This window comes from Rhagoletis pomonella, unplaced genomic scaffold (assembly GCF_013731165.1).
Source record: "Rhagoletis pomonella isolate Grant_MI unplaced genomic scaffold, Rhpom_1.0 Rhpom_scaffold_00012, whole genome shotgun sequence".
Classification (NCBI taxonomy): Eukaryota; Metazoa; Arthropoda; class Insecta; order Diptera; family Tephritidae; genus Rhagoletis; species Rhagoletis pomonella.
The window spans coordinates 7,011,572-7,021,185 of NW_023458566.1; positions in this window are offsets into that span (position 1 = coordinate 7,011,572).

Sequence of the window (9,614 nt, forward strand, 5' to 3'; positions counted from 1 at the left end):
AAAATAGGCGCAAATGTTATAAAGTTATATTTTGATGAAATTTGTGTGTACCCTGCTCGTTTACACCAAAACTCTCTAATTTGGAAGATAATTAAATGTTTCGTCCACCTACAAAACGTGCTTGGCTGCAGACACCAAATTTTATGAACTTTTTAGAAAATTAGAAACCCCATTTTTTATTTCTAACGCAATTTACTTTTATCTCTTTTTTAAAATTACAAAACTTCTATACTAAATTAAGAGCGCGAAATGAGTCCTAGCTACTTAAAATTTGCACTTTGAAATATAATGGGCTACAAAATTATATACTCGGAATGTTTCTGAGAAACCTAATTAAAAACCTCAACATTTTGATGAGACTTTGTCGAATTTTGCAAATTTTTGTACAAAATTTGATATTTCAAGTTAGTTCAAGTTTGAATTGTTTCAAAAAAACACGTTATAATTAATTATAAAAACCCTTACAACAAAAAAGGGGACAATAATAGCCGTCATCCATTCGCCACTTCGCTGATTGTACCTCATTGAGTTCCTTCGTTTCGCCACTCGCTAACTGTTGGCGAATTGAGCACCGCTAATGATAGACTGAAATTTAGCGAGAGTACCAGTTTGACAGAATAAAACCTAACCAAAGATCATAGAAAATAAGAATGCTGGCTATGTTTATGGCTACCTTATAATCTATGTTCTTTGTGATAAGGAAAGTGCGGCCACTTTCGAACGAAAAAATTGTTTTTTTTTTTTGCCAGAATACAGGGAGACTTTTATTACATTGATAAAGAAAACACTGAAAATCGGGATTTAATTGGTACAAATATGAAAAATCGGGACACTTATACGCCACGACTTTTAAAAAATATTCAGCAGTACAATTTTGTCAAAATCGGTACGAATGGTCACCGTATTTATAGTAATTTGTTGAGTGACCTAAATCCAGCAAAGCATTGTCCTTCATACTACAACTACATATTATTTAAATAGCATTTAATTTACCGACTTTTAGTTGTGCGGGAATAAGTTCAAATGGGTGTGAATTTTCCGGCGGTTAAAATGACTTTGATGCCGCACGCGACCGCAAACAGGTGTTTGCATTTCAATAGAGCTTTGTAAGTATGTATTTATGTAGTAAAAACAAACAAAACAAAATTATAAATGCGCGTAATTTCATAAACAAGAAGTGCAAGATTTTCATATGTATGCATAGAATTGCAATAGGGTGCATCATGAAATTTCTTTTGAGCTTTCCTTCCGTAAAACTCTTTAAGGATATGTAAAAAGTAAATGTGCTGAAAACTGGGCTAGTTGCGATGTTAGCTAACTTTTGCCAGCTTTTGGTCAATACGTAGGTGTTGAAGGCTCAACCTCAGGAAACATTTCGTAATGGCCAGAATCGATTTACTCTGGAAATTTCCAAACTTTTATGGTAATTTTCTTTGCTTCTGCGGAAGGTGTTTTTTGGCACACCCTTATGTGCATAAACATAAAGTACTACATGCAAAACTGTTTCGCTGTGTTCCACTATACGCGTACTACTCTACATTCTAGTTGTAGGAAAATCATTTATATTGCATTACCTATGGGACACTTACATACATACATTAATTTATGTAAATGTAAACACACGTGTGTAAAAAAAAGGTTTACATCGTTATTTACTTACAAAGTTACATGATTGTATACTATGTCACGAACGCAGGAAATACATTTGCAGTTGCAGTTAAATAACTCTGTATGTGTACCAGCTTTTGTGGGCAAATGGGAAGCAGTTCGTTTCTAACCCTAGGAATGTAATACTTTTACAATGAAAGAAAAAAGTAAGGAAAATACAATTGCGTAAAATAATTAGCGGCACAACAGTACTCTCTTGGTAGACCTGAGAAGTCACGCATGCAAATGTAGTTACGTATGTTACCAACTTACATACTACTATATGAATAACTAAACACACTTGACAGAGTTATTAATGATAACAAAATTAAAAGTGCCAACATACTTACATATACATATATATTTACATACATAAATGCATACAATATAACTAGCCCTTTGAGGGATATAATGCCACTCAATTATAATTCACCACCAAAGGTATGTATGTATGTCTGTATCTCTATAAACGGCATTCTACTGTTGTATCGATTTTTACCTGTTTTAAATAAGTTAGCTACTGAAAGTTATTAAATAAATTTTTTTAATTTTTTATAAATCAATATTTTTTCGCACAAATGGTATAGAATTCTTTGGGCGATTGTTTACTTAGCCATTATTTAATATCAACAATTTTTTACTCCCGCTTTGAACGACCTCTAAATATTTTTTAATTCGAAATAACACAACAGGGGTACATTTTTTTCTTTATAGAACAACCTTAGAGGGTGAGAGCATTAAATTTCGGACCTTTTTTTCGTACCCATGGGTGCCGAGTCGTAAGATATTTTCACCTGAGAATCATTACCCATACTAGTGTAACATATCGACGGTACTTTGGCAAAACCTCACGATGCAGCGAAACAAAGGTGGCGCCTTCCGTTAATTCCGCTAATCCTCTCTTTGTCGATTTGACAGCATCCGCCCTTTCGCTGACGTCCCATAATTTTTTGCGCACTAGTGATGTATATTAGATTTTCATATTGTACCTACATATTTGCCGAAAAGTTGTACCTAAAAGTAGATACACGTACCTAAGGAGTAAACATGTATTTTTATTTGCATACATTTTGGATAATTGGTGGACTATATCTTCCTTCTGTACCATACCAACTTTGGACTTACATAAAACAATATTTGACTACGTTCCAAATGTACCTAAAATAATGTGCTTGTACCCGGGTATACGTTCAAATTTAAGAAGCTGAAGAATGGGTACAATTCCACCTAGTTTTACATTACTATTTTCTGAAGCTTAGACTGCCTACTTATCTAGAACTTAACTAAATTAGCTCTGAAACCAGCAATTCGACACTTGGAGGAAGTTAGCTGATTGAGAGTGGCACTCACAGGTCAACCTAATAGGCACGCATGCAACCAGTTCACTGTTAAAAATGTCTCATGCACATAGAACTTGTATGGGAGCCATGATTCAATAATTAAAGGTTAGATAAACTGACAGTTGTCCCTCTCGCACCGCTCCTCAGCAATGGCCCCGTGTTGCTTCTTTACAAACTTACTTGAAAAAGTGTGGCATTAATGTGAAATAGAATTATATGTTTTTGTGCAATCTGTATATTTGTATATGCAAATAAAGCACATTTAACTGATGAAAACAAAAATTGTTTTTAAATTCGATGTTTACAAAAAACTCATAGTATTTTTATTTTAATTTTGATTCCCTTTGCAGTTTTTATACCGCCAAATAGCACATAAATTACGTAATTCGCGTAGACATCTTAATATTTCTTCCAAAATTTCCTTTATAAGGCCAAATGTCCTACAAATACATGAAAATTTACAAAACGAATTTCCCTACTAAGTGTCTACTTTGCGTACTTTCCTACTACCATTTTCGCATCCAGGGATTTCATTCTATCCATTTCTCTGTTCTTCGTAAATGCAACCTTTTGTAAGGGAGTGTTAAACCGCGGCTGTAAATAATTATCTAACCTTTAATTATTGAATCATGTAAGTGACCTGAGGTATTGTTCAACTCGGATCCCGCTGGTGGTAGCAGAGGAAGAGGAAGGCCCCCACTGCGATGGAAAAATCAGGTGGAGAAGGACTTGGCTTCACTTGGCATTTACAATTGGCGCCAGTTGGCACAGAAAAGAAACGTCTGGCGTGCGTTGTTGAACTCGGCCAAAATCGCTTAGGCGGTTACAGCGCCAAATAAGAAGAAGAAGAGAAGCATCAACCTCATTTCCTGATACAGACATACGATCTACGCTCGGCATCCCTATTCAAACATGCGAATTTCTACTGTATAAAAAATTCGTAGAAGCTTCCAATGAAAGTAAGCGAATGGAACCGACCTGTCACATTGCCAAAACACTCTGGGGTCAGCAACCAACGCCCAACGCACCAAGTCTCTACTTAATCTAAGGAGGCAGGACATTCGCACAGTAACTGGAATTCTCACCGGACACTGTCTGATTGGATTACATGCAGCTAGACTGGACGCATCCTGGAACGACTACTGCAGAAGCTGCATGGATGAAGATGAAGCGTCAAGTGGTTTACAGGGGAACGGGGATAAGTTAAAAAACCTCATGGGGTATCACAAAGGACCCTGAGTCTAAGTGAGTCCTACTCCATTTTGCTTTGAGTGCGCTTTTTGTGGCACATACCTATAACGTGGATAAAGTGCTCTCCAATATTTTACTAAACATAGATCAGCAGTTGCTTTTATTGTTCTTTTTCTGAAGTACAAGTACTATCCATTTACATATCAGCTAACCTATATCGCTTTTTGCTGTCGTTTAAGCTTTAAAAACCATTTAGTAAACCTTTTGACTTTACACCAGAATGCCTTACACTAAGCTTCAATTAAATAATCTCTTTATAGAGTTGGAATTTAAATTTTTTCATATAGTTATTAAATAATTAAATTCTTTCCATGTAAATTCACGGTTACAGAAAAAAAAAGTACGCCAAATCATTTAGGCTTATCTGGCTCATGACACGATTGACTGCCTTTGACATGGTTTTATCGGTTTCATATAAAAAAAAAGTCCAACATAAGCCTGCATGCATCTGGGTTTTCTCGGCAAAGAATATTTTTGATTAAATTTATTTAATCCTCTTTAGAAACTTTTTTATTAGCTCGTTTAATACTCTCCCTTATTTAACTAGTAAACCCGTTTTTACAAGCGTGCATGTGTATGTTTGTATATATGTATTTATGCGTGTATGTATTTATGTATGCAAGTGCCTCCGCTTATGAGCCATACAACTTTTGCGTATGTAAACTAACTATCCAAGTTCAAATTAAAAAATCTGAAAATAAAAAACACGTTTCACAGTTTTGTGTTGATTTTTATGGCAGTGCCAAGCTCAACTTTATGGCTGCTGCTGTTCCACTATCACCGCACTCACTACATAAATATCTACAAATATGAGTATACATAAAGTAGAGAGGGTACAAAAAAGCGCAATTTTGTGTATTGCACTGGGAGACTTTTTGCCACACGAATTGCTCAACTTGCAGCATAAAGGCATAACGAAACCCTTTCACACAGGAAAACATACTAAAACACCAGTCAGTACAAGTATCAGCACCCGCAACTGCACCAGCTGACCGACCAACAGTGCTGCAAATAAAGTATACAAAGTTCGTATGTTTATATGAAAAAAAGATGAAACGTGCCTGCATACTAAACGACGAGCATGCTGGTCGGCAAGTGGAAGTGGAAAAAGTGCAAATTGGGAACATACGAGCAGTGGCTACATGATAAGAATTTTAAAATAGCAAAATATTTATGTGCCAGAATTCGGAAAAATGCGCGAAGAGATTTTTTTTAAGCATAATTTTATTGCAGCTGTATATGAACTACACATATGCACATTTATTGGTGTTTTTACTTTACAAAAAAAAAAAAATAAAAAATAAAATTGTAAAACCATTAAAAGAAAGAAGCCACACATATGTATGTATGCAATAAAAGTGAATGCGTAAGCATAAAAAGAAAAATGGAAAAGACTCATTAATCCATGGAGCATCTCTCAAACTCAAATAGATATGTAATTAGCCAAGTAATAAATAGAAAAGTTTCTACTGCCTTATGCACATGTAAAACATTAAAATTACACTAAGAAAAAATCAACCGAAAATTGGTTGATATTATCAAATTCAAACTTGAAAAGGAATCAACGCGATTTTTGGTTAATATTTTGGCAGATATTTTCAACAATGATTTGGTAATATTAACCACAATTTTGTTTACATTAATTAACCAAACTTTTGGTTGTCGATTTTTTCGTTTGAATACGCTTATGTTCTGCATTTCACAGATACTTTTTGATGATTCGGAGATTCAAAACTAAAATTTTTATTGTAATTTTAATACATCGCCTCTGAGAGGATTTGAACCCGCATCTTCTGAAAATTAGCAAATAACTGCAAGCTTCTCTCCACACTCAGCCGCAGCCGTTTTATTAATGTGTCTTCAAATGTTCAACTTAAACTAATTTTCTTCGTCGTTTGATTTGGTCCTCCACTTCACAGATGCTTTTTCGTAATTAAGGAACATCAAAAACAAACAAACATTTTTTCTTGTCGCCGACGGCATCCCAACCTGCTGGAAGCCAACAAATAACAGCAAGCATCTCTGCACGTTCAGCTACAACCAGACATATGAACTGGTTTTCAAATGTTCAACTTGAATCACATTTCTTACAATCGGTGTATTTACCATGAAAAAAGCAATAATAGAAATAGAAATTGTAATAGACATAGAGAAAATGGAAGAAATCGTAAAAGAAATCAGCAAATTCCAAAAAATAGGTAATCTCAGCTGTAGGCATTTTTTGGCAATCAGCTGATAGTGTTTTTACTTAGGAATCTGTACGATGATTTACATATTTATATGGAAGTTTCTCAAGACAGGGTTGCGTAATTTTGAATTAGTCAAATCAAATAAACAAATTGATTTCTGAAATGAAAATCGCATAAAGTCGTAAATTATATGCATACATGCATAAATTTGTTATTTGTCCAACGAAGCAAATAATAAATAATGAATAGGTTTTATTTGTAACTTTGCAAAATTGCAAAAAACCGAAAGGGGCTTAACGATGAGTTAGTCTAGACTTAATTTAATTTAAATTACCGTAAGAAATCATCAATGATTACTCAACACGTCAACTTAAACCTGAAGTCGATATATTCTCTTTTTGTATTTCCTTAACCAGCACCTTGACAGTTTGCCGCCTAAAAAAAATGCATGCAAACAAATATATATTTACGACATTTAGTTTTGAGAAATACAGAAACGAAAATCTGGCAAGCCTGATTCTCTCACCGCTCTCAATTTCCGTAAGGCCGTAACTTAAGAATCTAAAATCTACAGGTTCTTAAGTTGCTTACGGTAAGTTAAGTTTTAACTAACCGGTTACGCAGTTTCTCATATAACATAATTATGGCCTTATATTAAGTTAAGTTAAGTTAAGTTACGGAAATTAAGTCTAGAGCTTTTATCTTGGAAACAAATTAGCTATCCGTGTAAAAACCTAGACCTACCTCAACGGTTTTTTTACCTTATGAGCTATTTTCCATATTCTAATAACGACTGGGTGGAATGTTGGTTGGCTCTAGAGTAAAAATTTCAAAGCAATTCAATCAAAATCAAAGCAATATTCAATGCCTATGAATAATTGCTCGGCGATTCTGAAAATCGAGTTAATTTTTTTCTATGGATAAGTTTTCGAAATATTTGCAATTTACCGTTATTCAGCTTAAAAAAATTGTGTGTGGAAAAAAATTAATTCGATTTGCAGAATCACCGAGTAATTCTACATAAGCATTGAATAGTGGCGTCTGGAGAACAAAAAAAACTAAAATTTGTAATTCAGTGTAATCGTTATTTTGGATTTTTATTTTTTTCGATCACTTTTAACCGTTATGATGGACACTACGATGCGAATCTTTTATGATAATAGAAAACTGAAAAGAACGGTTATGATGTGATCTAAAAAATTAAAAATCAGTAGTAACCAGCAAAAATTTAACTAAAAGTTTAAATAAAAAAATAATCGTTAAATTTGATCAGAAAAGCAGAAATCCAATTTTAACGGTTAAAATATGATTTTCATTATGAAACCGCTTCGGTCCTTGACTTCATAAGCTTTTGATAACAATTTATATGCAGGTGTACGTGATTTTAAAGAAAAACTTCGGCTTCTTTTAACAGCACACACATATCAAACTTACCACTTTGCTCTCCTATTTCCACGCAATCTAAAAACAAAAAAAATCTGATATGATTTCTTGTTTCACGTAATCGATACGAAAAGGCTTTTTTCAATACATTGCAATGGCATCAAACAGAGCTGGGCAAATACATGTATGGAATCCATAGCACATGAGCGGAATTTTGTAAATTTTTTATGTGAAGTAAACAAACCTTCACAAAAAAAATTGACAAATTTCTCAAGACCAATTCAAAACTTCCATCATTCGTCTTCTTGTGATCAAGAGATTTGTATGTAACTATGCGTACATGCATATTAGGGAGCATCACTCTCCATCCAAAAAAAAAAAAAATCTGTACTATTTTTCCTACGGAAATATAAAGCTTTTTATATTTTAAGACTCCCACCAAAATATTTCGAAAAATATCAACATTTACGTCAGCTGGACCTATTTAAAACTACCTCCAAAAATCAGTTTTTTTATTTAATAAATTTAGTTTCCAAAATTTTTTTTTTCTAAAAAATTACCTCTGACGATAGCAGAGCTTAACCATGGAGGTTTGCATGAACATGTTTAGAAATTTTATCAACGGAATCAAATTAATGAGACCTTTGGAGACATTTTTCAATAGGTCTAGCTTACGTAAATCTTAATATTTTTCAGAAATATTTTGGTGGAAAGTGGAAAGAAAAATCGGAATTATTTTCGCTGACCCACCCTAATTTATATATATGAAACACTCATCGAACAGCCAATAACTTGAAACCACCTTTCCGATTCCTTTTAAGGTATTCTGTTTGCAGCTCTATTAGTTCAATTTTGTAAGCATAAAGTCAAAAGTCCATTGTCTCTCGATAGCTTAAAATTGATACTTGACCTAAATGTGTAATGTCGTAGACCGCTGGAAGAACAAAGCAACACAACAGATATTGTTTGTATTTATGTCCTAAGCAAATTAGGTCAACGAATTGGTTAAAGGGCCCCATAATGGCGTTTATTTAGTACAAACTAATCGATCATTCCTTCGACAGATGGGCTTAACATAAAAGCACAATCGAGGAGGGAATGCGTGGCAAAGCTAAACCAGGAACAGGCGGAAAATAGCTGGCTCTTAAGTATGGATAAGTTGCACGCTTGCTGCTGCGGTTGCTGGCTTACTAAGTGGTTTGATAGACAAATATGACAATAGGCGAATACTTTTTCAAATTTATTTTCTTTGATGGCTAAAAAGCACAACGATAACAAAAGATGTTGACAAAAATGGAAAATGAAAGGCTGGATAAATAAATTGATGAATATTCATTGTAAGCTGACAGCAAAACTAAAAGACTATTTGCGTGCAAATCAGGAAGGATAAAATTTAATAAACTACTTAGTTAAAATTACATAAATAATTATTTTAAAATGGAGAAGAGTAATTTTTATTTACAAAATATTTTATGAGTACCTTTCTAAAAAAGATACAATAAATGTTGTTAAAAAATTTAACCGTTTGTATATGGGTTGCAAATTTTAGGCATTCGAACAAATTTATCACTAACTAGTTTTTATTTAGTAGTGCCAGCCATCTATAAACTGAGAAAAATTAAAAATGCACAAAAGTAAAGTAAATCGATATGCATAACGAAAAGTTTTTGGAAAAAACACTTTAAAACTCACCTATTTTTGAATAGGGTTGCCACTTATATGTAATCAGAATATTGGTTTAATATGCATGTAAATTTAGTAAAATATTATAATATGGATACCAAAGAAAAGGGTTTTGAAATGC